This window comes from Macrobrachium nipponense, chromosome 16, assembly GCF_015104395.2.
Source record: "Macrobrachium nipponense isolate FS-2020 chromosome 16, ASM1510439v2, whole genome shotgun sequence".
Taxonomy (NCBI): Eukaryota; Metazoa; Arthropoda; class Malacostraca; order Decapoda; family Palaemonidae; genus Macrobrachium; species Macrobrachium nipponense.
This window is the reverse complement of record NC_087209.1, coordinates 89,555,821-89,578,480: the sequence shown is the minus strand read 5'-3', so window position 1 is coordinate 89,578,480 and position 22,660 is coordinate 89,555,821.

The following is a 22,660-nucleotide window of genomic DNA, read 5'->3' as shown; positions in this document are numbered from 1 at the left end:
GGAAGATAAGTGCTTTGCCTGAATTCCGAGGGCTCCTAAATAACCATTAAATTTAACTTATTCAGATTCGTAATCTGTGATCAAAGAGAAACAAATTGAAACTCATTTATCCAATATATGTTAGATTATTAAAAATGTTAGCCAGGCTAATAGATTTATATTTAATATTTCATTTGCTTCAATATAAAATGAAATGTATTGCAACGTCGGAAAGGAATTTTTATCGCTTCTGGTTTTTATTATCTTTGAAAGACAGGAGTCCCGAAGGAAATGAATACAGAATTCGTTCATTTCAAGTGGGATTCATAACTGTGCCATGTTAGGAGGATAAAAATGTATTTGATTTCATGTATGAATATTTCTGAGAAATTGTTACAGATAATAACTATGGAGAAGAAATGTAACCCTCCTTACGATACTGATTTTTTGAGCTTCTTGGATTCATAAGCTGAAATACAATTGTGTCGGTCACATTCAGTAATCATAAGTATCAATGTCCAAAATTTCCAATTTACGTCAGTTTTCTGTTTAGTTTAACACGGAAGCGTCTCTGAAAGCCTCGAAATTCCAAATTAAATGAATAAAGGAATTCTTATTTCCATTCTCAGGTGTAATCTAAACCCAAGGATGGAAAACTGATGTTAGGATAAGAACTCATTTCAGTTCATAATTGCAGATACCCTTTAGAAAGAGCCAAGGAAGAACTGAGTTCTGGCTCAAGCACTCGAATTTAGGGTTGAAAATGGCACTCATTGCGGTGTCCTTATAAGCAATATATCTGTTTTTCAATTAGATGCTCAGAGAGGACGTACATGCTTACATGAACCTTATGATTTAGCTTGATTGTCGGAAAAACTCTCTTGTAAATTAGTAAAAGTGTTTTAGTGTTAAAGGAAATGGATTTTTCACATAGTCATGTAAATATGAATTTTTCACAAGAAAAAATCTGAGTCAATACCAGATTAAAATAGGTTATCAAGGAAAGAATTAATGGAATTTGATATTTTCTGGCTCTCCAAAACATATAGTCACAGAATAATATACTTTATTTGATTTGCAAGAAGTTACCGATGACTTGTGTTAGGATTCCCACCAACAAGGCATCTCTCTCATGCCCTTGAGGAAAAACTGTGGTGCTAATTTCGAAGAACGTTAAGACTTATCATAACAGTTCTTTATTCCAATACACTTTGTCAACGTCTGTTATATTAAGGAGACAGTCCATTACAAGGGTCCCATAATAGCATTGTATGTTTGATCGTTCATAGCTTTGTGAGTCGAGCGTGTAGTGAGCTGCTCTACTGAGGACAAGTGGATATGAATGGTCCAACTTCAAAGATATATTTGATCTTGCTTTGTTGCTTTTCCATCTCAGTGGGATCATGTCTATTATATGAGGTTGCTAAGAGCAACCTCGTCACATCAATTACTGCTGTGGATTAGTTATTACCAGAGACGAGAGAAACATTTAAAAAAAAGGAATGTGTATCACATTAATAACTAAATACTGCTATAAAAAAAGTCGAATACTGATGGTAAAAATTGCAAGTAATGATATAAGATTTTCCAGAAACTCAATTTAATGTAAAAGAGCATAAAATTTCCCATATTTTAATGGAGTCAGACTTACCGCAATTATTCTAGGAGACATTTCCTTCATTACGATTCCTAATCATTTCACAAAATGAACTTAAAAAAACCCATATTAATAAAAAAAAAAATGCTTAAAAATTGCTGAAAATTTCATACGCTTCTGCAAGTCTTAGTTCATGTGAAATTTTCAATCATTTTTTATCGAAGTTGACAATAACTGCAAAGATTTAAATCTTTAAATTGCTAAGAGATCCGAAATTATATCAAATTAACGAGAAGCACATGAATGTTTTGGATGAATTTTATTTTTTTATTGTGAATTTCCAATTGTTTTGGAACAGTAGATGAAACTGTAAATCTATCATTTATTTATGCCTTTGCTTCTCCTTCAACAGATGTGATTATTAAGTCTGATAGAAAAGGATAATTGCATCATAAAAATCTTAATTGAAAGTACTGGATATAATTATCTTTATGACAAAGAATACATTGCTGTAAAATCGCAACACGAATATTACTTTTGCAATTCCATCCTCTTTAGCAAAGGCGAAATGTTCCCCTTTAAGTGGGTCCATGAGAAGGCTGAAACCGTGACATTTTTCCAGATGTACAGAACAAGAGACTATCATTTGTACATACATTGTATACGGCACTTAAAGAAGTGAAAGTAATCAATGAAATGTGGAATAAATGTATAAAATATGAAACTGAAGACAAAGGATAATAGGTCTATCAGCTTTCGGTGGTCTCGGTATAATGCTGTAAGAGACGTGGCTTATGAAACTTTAACCACGGCCCAGTGGTGGCCTGTCCTTTATCGTTGCCAGATGGACAATTATGGCTAACTTTAAACTTACATAAAATAAAAACTACTGAGGCTAGAGGGCTGCAATTTGATAAGTTTGATGGTTGTGGGGTGGATGATATACATATCAATTTCCCTGGCCTCAGTAGTCTTTAAATTCTGAGGAGAGACAGAAAAAGTGCGGACAGGGAAATAGCAGACAGACAAAAAAAGCCACCTCAGTAGTTTTCTTTTAGAGGAAACTAATAACAATGAGAATGACGAACATTTTAATCGTCCTGTCGTTTGGAGGGACAGTCAAGATTAACGAACATATCTCTCCTTTGCTTAAATAACGAATCTTCATTGCGAGGCTGGTCGAGGTACTGCACTTAAAACATTTATGATCTGGCGTAAGGATTACTCATTTACCCTTAAATCTTACACCATCCTTAACATTTTGATATCATGCACCTTGAAAGAAAGTTTTATACCATGACTCTCCCTTTATGAAGACGAGGATACTTCTACAAATTCCATATTTGCTTCTTTAGTAAAGATAATGCTTCCCTTGCTATATCTTAGAATTGGTTTTTAAATATCAATTGAAAATTTAAGGCTTATGAGGAAGAAAGACCAAACTGTCTAGGCAAACTGCTCTCTTGAATGGGCGACATATATATATATATATATATATATATATATATATATATATATATATATATATATATATATATATATATATATATATATATATATATATATATATATATATATATATATATATATATATATATATATATATATATATATATACATATATATATATATATATATATATATATATATATATATATATATATATATATATATATATATCTATACATATATATATATATATATATATATATATATATATATATATATATATATATATATATATATATATATATATATATATATATATGGATAACTTGATCACGAAGTATATAAAACGTGATGCTATGTATAAATAAAGGTTTTGCTATGGAGGAAAATGAAAGGCGAGAGAGCCAAGAACTTTCGGTCTAACACGACCCTTTACTTCGGCACAACTGATCATACAGAGCAAAAACATAGTCAAAGTAGGCTTAAAATCCAAACTGACATTACAAGATTAGCATAAGGTCTATTTCACTCTACAGAAACGACAAAACGCCTGAGGGCAAGATTAGTGATTTTTAGGCAGCCACACCTTGGAGGAGAACACACGAGGTCAACAGATGATTCATCTAGAAAACAATACATTTTGAAAAAAAAGGAGGCATATACGACCTAGTAACATGAAATTTACAAAAATGTTCCAAAGAAATTAGTGAAAAGACGAAAATAGGATATAAATATAGCGAACAAAAGAGAGAGAGAGAGAGAGAGAGAGAGAGAGAGAGAGAGAGAGAGAGAATAACTATATACATGTGGGCCTAATATTTATCCAAAACACGTACAAAAAGCCAAATTTGCTGTCGATGCTGAAAGGTACAGTATTGCGTTCACTTCTGCTGAAACTGTATCTTGACTGACCTATTACCCACCAGCCCACACAGCATCTGTACTCTGCAGACGGTCCCTGTAAGAATCTGTTCGGGCACAGAGATGCCTTGAAAGATTTGCAGCTAATCTTTTGATCCAAAAATCAGGTAAATATTTTAGTACCTGAATAAAGCAACATGACTATACTGTAAGGATGGGACAAACGTGTGAGGCTCTGTTGTCAGGTCCGATTAATTTAGCCCTGCGATTTATTGTGAAGGATTTAAAGCTTTGTCTTGCTGTATTAAAGTAATCAAAGGCACGAATAGCAGAATCAGAAACAAAACTTTCATCTTGCAAATTTAATCCCGAATTAGTATAATGATTAGTAATGAGCTTGATCAGATGAAGATTATCTGCAAATATGAAAACTTCTCTGTCTGCGCACGAATTTTTGATAGAATCACTGATTCCAATGGTATTTCCAAATTTTTACAGACGCGGAGATGATAACTGGCTTTTCGAATTGTTTCTATTAATCTCAAAATTGTTTATGTTTTTGGAACATTTGACTGATCAAATGACTAAAATAGTGTTTGCCTCCAGTTACCTATAAGGCCTCATACCATTACAACTTGTACTTTATCATGTGGTTCGTAAAGCATATCCGTGCCTATATCATAAGCCTCAACCTTATCTAGGCTCATTTCATTCATGGACATAACTAAAATTGTTTCCTTAAGAGATGATAAAGACGTTAGTATTCCTGGCTCATAGTTGATTTTTTTAGGTCAGTTATTCAGTATTGCTACAGTAGGTAAAGGGATTCCCTTTTCATGTCTCAAGACATTTACAGCATTTTGGGGTTGAGACGTAGCATAATGAGAGCCAATTCGATGTCTTCATCTGTCAGGCTTTATGTTCATTTTTTCTTAATGATTGCATCCATTCAGGTTTTAGTGAAAAATTCTTTGAATATCAGTTCCATTTCCTCTCTGATGTAAGACTTCTCTTGCATAAGAGGCATGCTGTTTTATCCTCTTCTTTTCGTTGTCTTCAATTCTAGCATTTCCTGATACATTTCCTTCTGAACCTTTAACAAATGCTCTTACGTCACCATCTCGGTTTCCTGGATATTTGTTGCTCTCTGCTTTTCATCGCTGGGAAAAACCTTATTCCCATTTTCTTTCGAGGCGGTTGATCTATGACACCTGTGCAATCCACCGTCCCCGTCACAGATAAATTCGCGAACGATTTTCTTCTTCCCACGTCAGTGGTTCAGCCGACCAGAATCTGGAAGTGTAAAGGGTTTAATAATAATAATAATAATAATAATAATAATAATAATAATAATAATAATAATAATAATAACAATAATAACCAGCAAATGTAACATATCCTGAAAATAGTTTAATTGCCTGTAGTTATAAAATATAACTATTATCTAAAGTTTCCCTACTCAAAATTTAAATAGTCATCTCGGTGAATTTTTTTTTTATTTCATTCACATTCATGAGCAAGAATTACCTTAGGGCGTGAGAAGAGTTGGAACAGCATCCCACTTCAATATTCGTTGGTTATTTGGTCTTTCTATTCCAAAAAGACGTTTCATGTCGTCGGCAATATCATCCTTCTAAAAATGCACAGAGCAAATCATAGTGTGAACTGGGCTGGTCGACATCTCTTGAACTGTCATTTTACTGTAGACGAAAGAGCCGTCCTGTTTGAACCTGAAGACCTGACTTTCCTTTTCGTGTTAAAATACTTCGGGGTTGTGCTGACAATATTTTGACAGCGTTTGAGCAAGGAAAATGTTTGCACAGGGGCGTTTACTGCAAGAAGAAATGTTTGTGAAAGAGGCATTGTACAAGACAATTGGCATTTATAAACCAATATCTATCGAAGAAGTCACTAGGGACAGGATGAATAGATTGCCTTGGCCCGAACCCAGTTGAGGATTATTGGCTCACTTGAGCTCATTATCTTACCAGCTCAGATTTAGACCTGCGAGGTATCAGACCCCCTTAGCTTTTTGAATACGCTTGTCACTACAAAGCCTTATGTGAAGCAACTCTGATGGTCAGGTCGCAGCGTGACCTTATTGTGATTTCTCGGGGTACGGGTTCGATTCCTGCTACCGGACATCAAAATTACTTCATTTCTTGTATTTGCATCTCAGGCTTTGTAGTGATAAGCATATCCAAAGTGTGAAGAATTCGAGAAATTAAGAGGCCATGGTGCCTAGTCCATTACATACATACATATTTGGTAAAAAATTAACAAAGGTTTATATGTATATGTATATATATGTGTGTGTGCTCGTGCTTGAGCGCGTAGAACTCGCATCCCATAAAACACACACACACACATATACTATATATATATATATATATATATATATATATATATATATATATATATATATATATATATATATATATATATATATATATAGTCAACAGCTTTTTAAAAGCCATGCAGCCATTCATATAATCTCGTCTGACTGTTTTTGTTATTGGATGTAACGGAGCGTTTACATGTGGGAGGAAGCTCAAATGCGCAGGATGGGTAAAACTAAATATTGAATTTCTGGCTTTTTGTAGGGGGGGGGGGGGCGCCCTCAGAGACAGATCATTTATTGACTACAGAACTGAATGTGGCTGTACGTCTCCTTTATTTCTGAATTTCATCGTTATTGATTATGGAGTTTGATATGCACAATATTTCTTTGTTTTAGATTTTATATTATTTTCTATCTTCATATTCTTATTGCTTCCTCGAGGATGAATGTTTTTAATGGTAGTAACTGGTGTGCAACGTTGATAGAGGAATTGATTCAAATAATTATCTGTTGGAGCTTTAGGTTTTTTGATTTAAGGAATTCGTCCAATGGTGTTCAACATACTTTAATTGAAAATTGGTCGTTTGTTTTTATGCTTGGAAAATTGCATGAATATTAGGTGGAACGCTATGACACCTCTGAATGTTGGCTGTCAGGCAGAGATTAATACATTATTATATCTTAACTCTCCCCTTTGAAGTAAACGCAGAATGCATTACCGTTTGCTTTCGTTGAATTATGTATTTCGATGCATAGCTCATAAAGTGTATCATCTAAAAACTGGTACTTATTTTCTTTTGCGATTTCGCCAACTAAAGGCTTTTAGTTTATCTAGCAATCTTCCTGCTGTTCAAAACTCATGTAATATAGATGGATGAGGATTCGTTCATTTTTTCAGAAGACTTTTAATCTTATTACTATGGTGCAGAGTTTATTTTTGTCAACCACTCTTGGCTGGTTTGGTACTTCAAATAAAAACGAACTTCCTCCATCTACACAGAGAAACTGAGACAGTGAAATTCCAAACGCAGAAGAATTTATGTCTTAAGTTAAATATGAAACCTCAAGTCCTATTGAGTAACGATCGATGACATCATTTCGTAAATGTTAAGCAGTCAATCAGAATAAGGACTGATTTTTTTTTTTTTGTAGAATAAAGCAACTGAAATGGCTTTGAATGTCCGTCCGCACTTTTGTTTATCCTCTACCCTCCAATCAATAAATACACCAAATTGCATCCCTCTATTCTCACCAGTTTTTATTTTATTCAAGGTTAAAATTATTTATGATCAAGGGTCTAGTAACGCTACAGGAGAGGCCACCACCAGGCCGTGACCGAAAGCTTCATGGGCCACGGCTCATACAGCATTATACACTGTACAGAAAACTCGATTGCCCTGAAGAAACTTCGATGCAATTCTTGCTTGTTTTATTCACGCTTGTAAACTTAGAACTTAGCGGCGCACATCGAGACTGGGTTACGACTGTGAGCTTAACTAAAGGCCTCATTATTTTATTTCATATCTCTCCTTCAAGCTTAGATGACGTCCACAGTACTGTCAGTGACCGGCATAACCTTACTCATTATACCCTTGGTGTGAAGAATTCTGAGTTATTCTGCTTAAAATAGAATTATGCTTATGAATGTAAAGATATGGGGGACGGATAGGGGTCTGGGAATTGAAAAATAGGTAAGAAATCATCAATGGAATTTTCATATCATCCGAGGCTTTTAAACAACCGAAAATAAATAATTGACTTCTGTACCGCGAGATAATCTTTCATTCTTTACAGAAATCTATGCGAATTATCCCTCATCTTTTTATATTGACCTCTAATATTCTTTTCATAATACGCCACCATCCCTATATAGAAATACAGCAGACGAAATTTTTTCATGGACCATCGTCGGGAAAAAAAGGCAAATTGTTCCACCCATATCACTGAAATCAGGACACACCTCAATTCAGTGCAATTTGTCGTCCGTGTGCTTCACGATTCTATCCGGACATTCTCTTAGTGCATTTTTCATTCGCCTTTTTTTGCAGCTCTGTAAGCTCTGAAGATAGAAGCGTTGTGACTACGTATGTACGTTCATTAGTCTACAAAGCTTTGGATTGCATAACGATCTGAGTATATTCCACATACATTACCGTATGTATAACAATGCCGTTGTAAAATATGTTCAGCAAGGTTGAAATTGCATTTTCAGAAACGAACGCTAACACGAAGAAAAAGAAGAAATCATAGGTACATGAGTAGTTTAGCACTGTATGGAACGCAAGATTATCTAAGATAAACTCAACTCAATTATTAATCAAGTTTTTTCCATTTGTCCCCCCTTTGTGGTTCCACTAGAAACCATACCTTAAGACAGTTTTTTTTTTCTTTTTTACGCAATTGCTGACTATATTTGATTTTTATGATGATACTTGGTTTCGGAATGATTCTTCAAAAATTCAGACTCACTCAGATATGCAAACGCATACAGTAATTTGCTTCAGATTGCGTGGGCTCTTTGAGATAATGGGTCTTCTAAGTTGATCAAAAGTACAAATACTGAAGTACATTCTATATATACAAGACAAACTATAGTTGCGTAAACCATATTGTAATAGTGGCAGTAGATATCCCTATCTTTTCAATTACCAGGGTACAATTATAACTGGGATGACAATTTTGGTTTGTCCAAGCGCATAGAAAACTAAAATCTTTCAAGAACTAACTAAACAAAAAAATATTTTGCATGATTTTGTAAGAATATAAATAGGAAGCCAAACTTGATATTAGAGGCAATTCCTGGGTTCACGAAGTATAGAAGAAAATCCATAAAAGTCAAACGATAATTGCAAACATGGGAAGAGGTATGAAAAAGGGAGAATACTTAGTCCCCAAGATTGTGTTAATTCATTGGAAATGAATTAATTAATTCTCAAGTGACTTCAATATTCTGCTCATGTATGAATCTTCATATTATTTAATACTTGCATCTTAGAATTATAGTAATGGTTATTGATTTTGCACTAGATAAAAATGAATTAAGGTTTCTTCCCTTATTGATGACAAATATTGTTTTACTAAAATCAAGTCGGACAACTCAAATAAAAATCTTTCTACTAAATCTAGAAGTGATGTGAAAATAATTTTATCCTCTAAAAATAAGTAGAGACGTCAGACAAAATCGGTTAATCAAGCAGATATGTGAAACAAGTCGCCTCACTAAATACTAGCAGAAATGTCAAAGACTCGTCCAAGAAAGATACGGATCCATAAATATCGCAAACTCGCTATATCCTCGGGCTTCTGAATAGACCACAAGTCCTTGGAATGTAGTAAAAATACTTTTCTTCTCGTTATGTCCCGCTTAATTCTCTTGCAAACTGAACCACCTTCAATTTCACAGCAGTTGTCGCGCTAACTTTGGCTTTGATGATTCAACAGAAGTTTCCCTCACAATCAGCAACAACAGGCCACCGCGGCCGGCTGGGTGTTTCATTGGCCAGGGCTCATACAGCATTATACCGAGACCAACGAAAGATAGATCTATTTTCGGTGGCTTTGATTATAAGCTGTTCAGAAAACTTGATTTCTTCGGCGCATTTTTTTTTACCTGTTTTTAATTTCTACTCTTCTTTTTTCCATTTTTTTTTTTTTTGCGCATTCAATGGAGGAGTTGATGTTTTTAGCTCAGTCTGTGTGCTATTTATTTGTATCTTGGGTATAAAGATCTCATGATTCGTTATGCTGTAATTCGAAATTTATAAAACACACCAGGGGTGAACCTCGTGACTGGCAAGTGATAAGATTTTCAGAGACATCATTGTCTGGGTTGGGGACTTTTTCATGCCCGTGTAATCAGTCATTGCGGATGTCTGTCGTATCATAATGTTTTTGCTCATACATATTGATTAATATCTATAGATTGTTCGAGTTTGTTCCTTTTGAATAGTTGCTCATTTTAATTCTAATAATACTGTTAACTTTGAACATCTTCATGTAACCCTGAACAATAAGAAAGTGGGCTATTTATTTAAATGTGTACCCATAACCTTTGAACCTTTTATGTTAAGATCTTTCGGCCTTCCATCTTGCTATGCTTACAAATCGACTGACCTAATTAATGTCAGGATTACGGAAAGGACCGCCTGCCCTTTGACTGAATGTTTATTCCTAAGGAAGCAAATTTTGACAATAAGACTTCACTGATTTGCCAGAAGTGGAAAAGATGATCTCAGGGACAGCAGACGACAATTTCCAGGAATTTAATCGCTTAAAAGAGTAGGCAGAGGACTGGGGAAAGCAGGGGAACTGAATCCTGGAATATTATTTCTTTCGAAAACTTAAAAATAAAAGGATTGATAAACTGTAAAGAGGTCGACTTAATCTTTATCATTTAGCTACTTTTATTAATATCATGACCTTTATTACTGTTGCAAATGCTCCTACCATTAGTGTTATAATCTTACCATTGAAGTTTCAATTAAGTTGGTAATTCAATAACACAGCTTTGACTAAAATTTATCTCGCAAAATCAGATTCACGTAGGAATGTTGGAAAAATAATCACGTTAAAGTCATGGAAAATAAATTACTTTGGATATAACACCATTAAAGTTTCTAACTTATGTGTCTGTAATACTTTGTGGGTATTTATTTTCCATTATTAAAATCTTCAGCATTATTTCACGAAAGCCATAAATAATCTTAAAAAGACATGACCTTTACGCATGTCATTATAAGCTGTTATGTTTTCTTCTGCCCGGATTCTTAGCAACACCTCTCATTTTCCCTCGACTGGGTGGCGGTCTTTAAGTCTATTTTGTTCAAGTGACCAAAGTTACGCAAAAAAAATGGGTTATTCAAATTATTCAGACCATCTGAATATCCTGAATTAATGGTAGTTAAATCAGCATAAATATGTTGTTTCTATTTTATTCCAATAATATTAAAAAATCCCTCGACCGTAAAGAGACAGAATTATAACGGCACATCAGAGAACCAACCCCGGATGAAGGTGTCAAAAGAAAATGGATTTTGAAATTTCATTCATCTAAAATGCTCGAGAGCATTAATGCATTTTGGTATTCTATCACTGAGAGGGTGGGTTTTACGTTTATGAGCGTATATTGAATTTCCTCTCCACTAAAAGGTGGATATGTATAAAAACGTACAGAAATTCCGTCTTCCTAAAGCAATTAAAACTTCAAGGACAAATTAACATTGAGCTTTCTATTTCATATCAGTCGAGAATTTAAGTTTGGTGTTGACTTATGTAAGGGGGAACTACTTCTTAATCTGTATTTAGCCCTGTTCTAAGGGCAACAAATGCATTTCAAGTTTCACTGCCACTGATTCTATTCGTTATCTATTTTGCATCTAAAATTTTTTTATATCTTTACTCAAAATTTACTAAATTTATTATTGTTGATTTTCAGAAGCTGTAACGGAGTTCGCTGAACTGAAGGGAAGAGTTGAAACACGGAATTTTCTGGGAGCAAAGCAAAATGAAAATAAAAGGAAAGGGAAGTTTATGTGATGAGTGAATTTGTACAATTAAGATTGTTACCAGAAAACATTATCACTCTTATTATTGCCGTTCTTCTTGTTGCTGTCGCTGACGAATTTTCACGAAACGAGCACCATGAAACTTATCTAAATTAATTAAACTATACAATAAGAAAACTATAGGTTTCTTTAGTTGGAAGATTCAGGTCCACCTGGGAGCAGCCAACAAACTAGATTACATGAAAATGATCGAGAACATTTTCTTGTCAAAGACCAAATTATCAACATAGAGGAATTCCAATTATTATATAAACCTAGGCAGCTTTTACGGATAAAGCAAAGTTGTGTTACATTTTCGCAGTTAAAGGTGTTTAGATATGCTTAGCCTCTTGAAGTTCGTAATAATATATCTGCCGAAAATCTAAAAGTGACAAACTGGAGCGTACTGAAAACAAATGAATATAAAATAAAACTTTCGGGATGAGAATGGAGTGCATTGCCGTCTATGTTCGTTGAGTATAATGTGTTTGATAAGACTGTAATTGTATGAAGAATCAGCAGAGAATAATAAGAACTTTTATTTGAATCTGAAAGTTTCTATAAGTTGGAAGGGTGTCAAGTGAAAGTCAAGAATAATAAGGTGATGCGGGTAACTGGAATTCAGAAATACAAGCAGTGTCTGTGGTGCAGACGTACTAGAACGATAAAGAGGTTGCTTCATAATGGTATCGACGAGTGACTGATTTGGCAGTGGAAATGGAAGGTTATCACAGAATGGAAACAGCACAGAAGGCACAAGGATTTGAGGGGGAAAAGGAATGTACCCCATAGAAGCAAAAGAAAAAAAAAGATCAATAAAAGAATCGTTGAACCATATTCCTCTATGGAAATCAAATTATGAATATAAAAAAGAATGAAAAAATAAACATGATAGAGACTATTAAGATGAGCTAATTACAGACAATACAAAACTTTGAGCGAGAAATGCTGAAAAGGAGATACCTGTCAAAAATTGAACTGTTAATAATTAAGGTAGTCTGGCCACGAGGAGAGAATGGAAGACGAAAGATTAATGATAATGGATTGCAAGCACGTTGTTCACTGTGCATAAAATTTAATGTAATATAGATTAGCCTTCTCTGTAGACGTTAACTGATCCAGCGAATGACACACTCGTAAAGCTGCTGCAGCATTAACCTGGACGAAAAGGATCCTCCCAAAACCTACGCTGGAAACCTCTTCGCAGCCCTAGGGAGCACTGACATGCAAAAGAATGCTGCTCCAATCTGGAGAGATATCCCTCTTTGAGGTATGCGCAGATCCAGCTTCTTAGGAACTAGTGCTCTTCTCTGTAAATTCCACAGCCCACTCTCAAGCAGCACAAGACACAATTAATAACACTGCACCACCGAATATTTACTTAACTATTGTTGATCCCAGTGTAGCAACAACGCCAGCAATATTTTCCACCTCTGCCAAACAAATCTAGACTGTCTGACAAAGCCGCCGCACCACACTCAGAATTCATTTCTATTGTGAAGTTTCTAGAGTCTAGATGAATCCTAGTACAACAAAGGGATATGAAAATGCACACCGACTCCCAAGGCACCATCCAAGCTAGTTAAAAGAATAAATAAATCACTGTCATTAGAGCAATAGCCTTTTTCGCAGCAGAAGGAAGGCAGTAAAATTACTCTCAATTGGATCTGCGTCAATTTGGAACTGAAATAAGTTAAGTATATCTTAGTTTACCAACTCTCCTAGGGATGGCCCGAAGGATTAGATATTTTAACGTGCCGGCCAGAAAAAATGGTTACAAACGCAAAGGGACCTACAGCTTATTGTGGGATCCGAACCATATTATATAGAAAAGTGAATCTCTAATTACCAGAAACAAATTCCTCTTATTCCACGTTGGCAGAGCGGAGAATCGAACTCACGACTACCGAATCGCTAGGCGAGCACATAACCCACTCGTCCAACGACGAACTGAAATAAATGATGAAATGGTTGCTATTGCCAAAAAGCAACACTTTGGGATTCTTTTTAACCGAAGTAAAAAAAGAACACACACACACACATTGGGTTATTATCAACTACAAGAGGAAAATTCCATCAAGCAAGTTTTTTTTATTTTTTTTTTTTCTTGAAGGCTCAGGAACGGTCAAGTGGAATATTGAAACCGCTAACCTTCAGTCGTATAACATTTATAAAGGAAACTGGCAGACATCAGTCACAGATTGCGATTTGTATATCTACGCATGACCATTGACAATTCCATGACTTTGTAATAACTGTAAGTGGCCGAAGAACCACTAGACCTCTTCTTTCTTAATTTCCCAAAAACAATAAATGCGCTCACGTTAACAGACTATCAATGATTATTCTCCGTAATATATTCCCTCCATTATTGGAGGAGAATAATTTCTATGTGAAAAATCTAAATATTAAGAGAAAAATATTTTACCTTTTCTTGGAACAGCAGATAAGGCAATCAAAATGAGCTTTTCCAGATGCAGCTCTCCTTTCATTTGGTTGTCCACTGCTTGATCTTTTTCTACCTAAAATCATTGATTGATATGCCCGACCTCCAAAGGGGCAAAACATTTATTCTTTAAGTTAAATTATACCTAAAAATTACAAGGTCGTTATTCTTTCTTTATTTTATTATTATTCCTTTCTTTTATTCTTTTTATATCCTCATAACCAGAAATATATTTTAATTAACTGAAGCTACGAGGATGAGAGTTGATCAGTGTACACAAAGAATCAGTCATACTTGTTATCTCATCTACGCGTTCTTACAAAATAAAAAAACAAATCATCATAAATACTTAATGATAATTACGCCGTTAATTACTGTTCATAAGACAAATTCGCATTTAAAACCAAACCGGTCGTAAAAATTTTTTTCAAAACCATCATTCATCAAACAGTCCTAGTCCCTAGTTCGGTTTTGTTTAGTTATAAAAAAAAAATTGAAGATACGCAGCACTGTTTGTTCGAATGAGTAAAAATGTTTGATCACTTGATTTACTTTTATTTCGGTGTAACAACAAAATTTACTCAGTATTGCGGGTAAAGAAAAAAAAACAACTTAAATTTCTAACAATGTGACTGAATTTATACAACTATCCTCGTCTGTTAATAAATTTGTAGCAATAAAAGGGTCCATTGGTTAGAGTTAATCTGGAGTAGGCGAAATGTCCAGACGCAAGTTAAAAGCAAACTGAAAAACGTCAAACCCTTACAAGGAAAAGCCTTCTCTCACTATTCCCCACCCCACGGACTCGATATGGGTCTCCTGTAATTAAGGAAACAGTTACGCCAGACCTTTACAGTGGTTCTTGGACTCTTGCCCTTTCCTGGACAGAAAAGAAAATCGCCATTATCACTGTCATGACTTTCTACTCACTGAACCATTTGCCAAGATTCCAGTTGGAAGATTATCAACCCACTTGGAGAATGCAACAAAGATTAAACACGGGCCAGAATAAGCAATGGTGAATTACATCACTGCTTGAGCGGTAACGCCTTGGAGTTAGCACACAGGTCATTACCCCACCCACAAACATCCCAGTGAAAGGATGAAGAACAACAGACTACTTTTGTCTTTAGCCCTTTTAGAAATTTCTTCACGACAACTGATACATACGTAGTGATAGAACCCCTTAGTGGGGTAGTGCCAACAGTGGACCTCATGCGGTGCACTGTAGGAATTTTTTAAGGTTCTATGCAGTGTGCCTTCTGCCCCTAGCTGCAACCACTTTCGCTCATTTTACTGTACCTCCCTTCATATTCATTTTCTTCATCGTACTTTGCTCTCTCTCCTAACGCTTGATTCATAGCGCAACTGGAAGGTTTCCTCCTGTGACACCTATATAAACCTTTGACTGTCAATTTCCATTTCAGAGCTAATTGACCTCATAGGTCCTAGTCTTGGCCTGTGGCCTAAATTCTATTTTTAACTCTATGTCATAAGGGCAGAAATTAACAGACTCGTCCACCATACAGTTCAGCAGAGCAACGACTTAAAAATTATTCACATTTAACGAAAAAAAAAGTTGCTGTTTCACTTTTGACTGAAGTCGTTGCCCCGTAGCATGTTTTTTTTATATGTAGAGATTATCACACATTTTTTACTAATCCCAGTTAATGGCCTTCTTTAAACTTGTGCGGTCATGTTATACGAAGCTTTCTTTTATTTAACCGGATTCAGTCAGATTTTTTCCCTGTTCTAGTCGGATAGTCTATCTTTTAAGCACCTGCTCATTTAATGGTATGTTGCTTCTACTAATATTTACGAAATTGTGTTGTTGTCCCTTGAATATTTTATACATCTTATTTCGTGATACTCTTTTCAATATAAAAAATAGTCACATTACTTGCGCGCTTTGATATACACTCTCTAATGTTTTCGGGAGAGTTCTGTATTACTTTTTATTTTATCTATTATTGTTCTTATTGGCTACATCAACTCTCAAACTTTAAGAAAATGGGAATAACTTTGAGATTATCACTGTATGGTAGGACCACCAAGTTTTCATGTTATATATTCATCTGTTGTTACTATATATATATATATATATATATATATATATATATATATATATATATATATATATATATATATATATATATATATATATATAATAACGTCTTTTATGCGCACTTTTTATGCAGTTGAAGAAAGTTCATGTCACCTAAAGCAAGCACCTAGTTTTTCTGAGGTAGAACGAGCATTGTTCCCAATTTCATTTTTAAAAGATGAGTTTGAACATTCGGAGTTTCGGAAAATGTGAGGCCAATCGAACCTTCATTCGAATGCAGTAATAAATTTCATAAAATATAAAACTGAGACAGGTGTCATAATTTTGTCATAGAGGTACTGATATTTACGAAAGTTCAGTTGCATCTCGTCATCTATTTTCATAATGTCTCTCACTGATGCTAGAGGACTTGATAAGATAGCTTTAATGGAGGTAATCATCAGGAAATAAACCAAGCTTCCATCTAAGCAACGAACCTCGAAATAAACAGAGGATAGCATCGGCGTTTTCTGTCAGGTCGATTTCAAATATAGAACTGCACATCTCTCGAATAAAACGTCATTGGATTTAGTCAGCATCCGTAACAAGTAAAAAATGAGCCGATGTTTCTACGGTGCAATCGAGTTTTCTGTACAACGTATAATACTGTATAAAGCCTGTCACTAACATTCAGTTATAACTGCATAGTTGGACTGTGCACTTATAACTGAAAGTTAGTGTGGACAACCAGCATAATTTTTCTGGCCCTGCGCAGGTGGCCTGGGTAAATAGCTCATCTCAATCGATGAGCCTCAGGCCAAACGTCTGCGCATGCGCATTGCAATGTTAATGTGGTGGATACAACTTTTTTGGCTTAGTTGAAGTCAGTTCGCTGTCCGTCCGTGGACCCATAACATGTACCAATGAAGAACACTGAGTTGGATTTTATTAAATTGAAAGTGTTTATGCCTAAAATGTTGATACATTGGATTTACCTGTGTTTTTAATGATTGATATGGAAGTCAGAATAATATGTCTTTTTTTTTCCACAGAAAAACGCAGCAAATTGTGTATAATGACGGTTGAAAGTGGCAGCATCATTCCTGAATGGCTTGTAGATTTCATTGAAACCTTCTATACGAATGAGACTTTGCTTTGGCAAGTAAAATCCAAAGGCTGTCGTAACACATTAAGACACTTAAGTTATTTATATTCGTAGTTATAAACTATATATGTAAGTCAGTTTTTTTCAATGAGAATCAATATTTATGACAACATAATGTAAAACAAGAAGCCTATATTCATCTATAATTACATACATGATTATACATCATGTATGTAATACATTTTTAAAATGAGAATTTTAAATAATATTTTACTTTCTGATGAAACCAATATTGGACTATGTGTTTATTCATTGCTGACATCCCACGTCGGTTTATTTTGTAAAAAAATTTGACTAATCAACACACTAATGAAACACAGGAAGACAGAAGTAAACTAAGGATTTTCATTCACTGTAACACGTCATAAGGTCAACTTAAATGAAAACAAATCACTATTAAGAGCTTTTAAATTTTTTTAAATAAAATATATTAGGCCTACATGTGTCAACTTTACAATGAAGAAACGATTAGGAATTCAATGATCTTTCCGTGGAACTCTTCCTTCGTTCATAAATATTTAATAAACGTTTTATGGAAGTCCTTGGTGCCAAATTTCAAACTCTTAACAAATTCACATGAGAGTATTTAATTAGTGTGTTTATTTAACACTCTTTCACTGAACGTCTTACTTAACGTTGATGAGTTTTTTTTTTTTTTTTTATGTCAGCAAGCCAATTACGGCCAGAGCATCGTGTGCTGACGCAAACGGCTTGCTATGGAGGACTGAGGAAAAAGACTGTATCGTTAGCCGAAGATGAACGTTAGTGGCGGGCTTAAAACTATCAGCTACGCCTACTACTGGTTAGTTGCTTCAGTTGCTCCCCAGACGTTATGATCCATGGCTAATTTTAACCTAAATAAATAAGAATATAACTACTGTGACTATAGGGCTGCAATTTATTATATTTGATGATTAGAGGGTGGATGATCAACGTATCAATTTGCAGCCCTCTAGCCTTAGTAGTTTTTAAGATCTGAGGGCAGACAGAGAAAGTGCGGACAGACATAGAAAGTCGGCACAATAGTTTTCTCCCACAGATATTAAAACCCTTTAGATGCCAACATTCCCATTTTGGGAACCACTCATAAAAATCGTCCTACAATGCTACTGAAACAAAAATAATTAGCACCAACCTTACCCTTAATATTGACTCCTCTAATTCTATAGTTGGTTAAAGCAGGTCTTGTATTGCTTAAATGATACGATACTTGATCAATGTATTGAAGAGAAAAATGGGAAAAATCTGTTGAAAATAGAATAAAGTTTCTTCGGCGTAGTTGAGTTTTCTGCAAAAGACAGGAAATGAGGTGCGTCCATGCCTCCAGAAAGCACTGCCAGATGCACGATCCATCGCTAACATTGACCTTAAAAAATAACATAAAACTCATAGAATAGAGGGGTTGCAATTTGGTATGTTTGATGATTGGAGGGTGGATGATCAAAATACCAATTTGCAGCCCTTTAACCACAGCAGTTCCTTAGATCTGAGGGCGGACAGAATAAAGTGCGGAGGGAAGGACAAACAAATCCGGCATTAAAGTTTTCTTTCATAGAAAACTAAATGGAGGTTAATCTCTAATAGCAAAATACAAGAATTTTTATTCAGAATCATGTACACGACCGTAAAACCAAGAATCAGCAGATAGCAGGAAAACATCTGCCAAAAAGTCACCTTTTACCATAAACCTTGCTTATAGACACACACACACACACACACACACACATACACACACACACACACACATTTATATATATATATATATATATATATATATATATATATATATATATATATATATATATATATGTCTGTGTGGGTGTGTGCATTTGTAAGTGTGTATTTAAATGGTCTACATAATTCCGATACGAGTCACTGCGTCTTCGTTAATTCCCAATTCTTTAAAAAGAACAATTGCACACACACGTAATACAGCATCCTTCAGTAGTCACATTCTTTGTAGAACAAGTATGGTGAATAAGGGCAACGGCCTTGAGAGAGAGAGAGAGAGAGATCGAGAGAGAGAGGAGAGAGAGAGAGAAGAGGGTTGGCACTTTGCCAGCCTTTGTTTTGTTTCATGTCCTTCGTTTTTTTTATGCAAATCAGGGAGATTTCCATAACCCGTTTTTTTTCTTGCGAATAAATCTTCACAAACTTCTAGTTAGAGGCTTGAAAAGCATTTCATTCTTATCTCCACTATATACAGAACTTACTAAGCAGGCATTATCGAATAGTTAGTAATAGATATCCTTTTAGTGTTCTGTAAAAGAATTAATTGGGAAGGCGTTGTCTGTACATCCTCAGATCTAAAAACTTCCGAGGCTAGAGGGTTGCATATTTAGTATGTTGATCATCCGCTCTCCAATCATCAAATATACTAAATTGCAGCCTCTAGCCTCGGTAGTTTTTATTTCATTTAAAATTAAAGTTAGTAATGATCGTGTGCCTGGCGACGCTAAAGGACAGGTCACCACCAGGACCGTGGCTTTATTTTTTCATGGGCTGCGGCTCATACACCATTATACACTGTACAGATAACTCGACTGGCCAAAGAAACTTCGGTGCAATCTTTTACTTATATTTATATCGAGTCTGAAAGAAAAGTTCTTCAACAGAAAAGTATTGCTGTAATATCTTATAGTCATCACCAAACGAATTGGAACTCCTTAATTGACAATTCAATAATTACAGATGATGTCTCATGAATAGCGATGAGATGGAGAGTGTTCATCCTGTAAATGAAAACTTTCCATTGTGTAGTGGATTGCTTGCCTCTTTGCCCATTTCTTTTAAGTGTAAAACATCATTATGCTAAAAATCTATAGGACCTTGAAACTTCTGACTAAAAAGGAGGTTATATGAAAATGGAAGAGATCTGGTAGAGAATTAAGCTGACTAAAACACGATGATGCATCATAGACGCGATGTAAATACTTTCATTTAGAGGAAAGAATTATTATCTACTGAAATCAATCAACTGAAAGATTGTCAGGGATGATGTTTCACCAAAGGGTCTCAAACACAAACGAGAAGTGTTGTTAAGAGCGGAAGGAGGTTTGCCCAAAGAGAGATATAGTGATTCATGGAGAACCATAGGGGAAGCAGTAGGTTTTCGTAAAGTTATGATGACTGAGGTCAGTTCTATTTAATAGAGAGAAAAGGAAAGAAGGATAGCAAATAAGCCGGAGAGAGAGAGAGAGAGAGAGAGAGAGAGAGAGAGAGAGAGAGAGAGAATTGTCCAAGAAAACATATAATTTTCGGATTTTTACTGCAAATTACTTTCTCATAGTATCCCCATTCTCTCTCTCTCTCTCTCTCTTCTCTCTCTCTCGCTCTCTCTCTCTCTCTCTCTCTCTTTCTCTCTCTCTGACATATATACGAGCCGGCTTTGACCTACAAAAGTCCATTTAATAAAGTTTTTTACCTACAAAAGTCTATTTAATAAAGTTTCACCTAAAAAAGTCCATTTAATAACGTAGGTCACCTAAAAAAAGTCCATCTAATAAAGTATGCCACCATAAAGTAAGTCACCTACAAAAGTCCATTTATTGAAAATTTTAACCAAATGTGATGAAAATATGATTTTAAGTTATCAGGTAATCCCAGTCACTGACCGTTGACCTTTGGCAAAATTCTCGTAAAAAATTAGTAGAAAATCAAGGTTACCAGATCAGCGCTATGAGCGACTTCATTTGAAACAATTCTTTTGTTTGACGCGAGAACGAAAGAGCAACAATATATATCTGGGCTTATGCTGCAAAGAGAGATGCTTGTTTGAATATTGTGGATGCAGTTCGGAACGATGTACCATTTTTATATCTTTCGTAACTGGTAACTGTATAACTGCTTATGCCTTTAAGACTCTCTCTCTCTCTCTCTCTTTGATATTAGGGTCACAAGGAAAGCTCACTATATAAGGGGCATGAGACGTGCAAATACACTTTCCTAGCGGAGGAATTTGCATCGTAAAAGTCATGCGAGATTCATGATGACACTACCCCTCCCCTATGGAGGGTCATGTAATGAAGAAGAAGAAATAAAAAAAATATAATATATATATATATATATATATATATATATATATATATATATATATATATATACATATACATATAAAAGAACCTTAAAACGCACTGAAGTCCTTTGTTGCAGATTGTACTTTAGGAATAATAATCCATCGGATGTATAAAAATTCAATAAAACAATGTATAGTGGAGTTCTTTTTTTTTTTTTTTTTTTTTTTTTTTTTTTTTTTTTTTTTTTTTTTTTTTTTTTTTTTTAGTAAATACGGTTCTTCTTTACTCTGGTTTATATAGATTTTTTTAATGTTATGCTGTTTATTAATTACATTACGTACAGTTTATGAACATTAATGTATATTTCCTTTAATATTATTTCGTAGAAGACTGATATTTATGTTTCCATTTATCTTTTCCCATTGCACATATTGTAAGACCACTATTTCATTATGCATCGTGGCACCAATGTAATTAGATGTGTCAACACCGCTTTTTTTCCCGCCGTGTGCATAGTCAGTCACTGTCCAGAGGTCATTGTAGTGACACGCACGGACCTGCTTCCCGCTGCTTTCACGTTGATGTCTGTATATCTTCATTACAAGATTTTAAAGGATCTACGGGTTTAATTTGTCACCCTTCATTCCATTTCTTGCATGGATGTATGTGGCAGCATCCACACATGGTTCATTGATTTTTTTTAACAGGATTTTGCAGAAAGTGGATTTTAGCGAAAATCTGACACAACGATATATCTGCATAAGAAAGGAAATTCCTACCTATAAAAGATTCATTGTAGTTTTGGAAAACGAAGGACTTACGTAAGGCAAAGAATTATCACTTAAAGTTTTTGGGGAGAATGCGCATAAAAATAGCAATAAAGGGAGAAAAAGGATGGGAAAATTTTAGATCCATGACGAAAAAAAAAGTTTCTATTGAAAATGAAAACTATATAATAGTTTTGAAAAAGATGGGCACATCCTGCTGATATATTGCATGTCTAAAGGTTATCGCAGTCGTATCATTGCGCTCACATGGTTTTGAATTTTACATGAAATTACATCAAGCAAATATGTAGGAAAGTATCGATTACGAACAAACTAGTGCACGAGCACAGTGGACACAATATAAAACAAACGTATAGCCGGAAGGTTAAACAGGGATTTTCAAAGGATAGAGCTTCTTTCCATAAGGGTAGGACTGAATTCAAGGACGACGA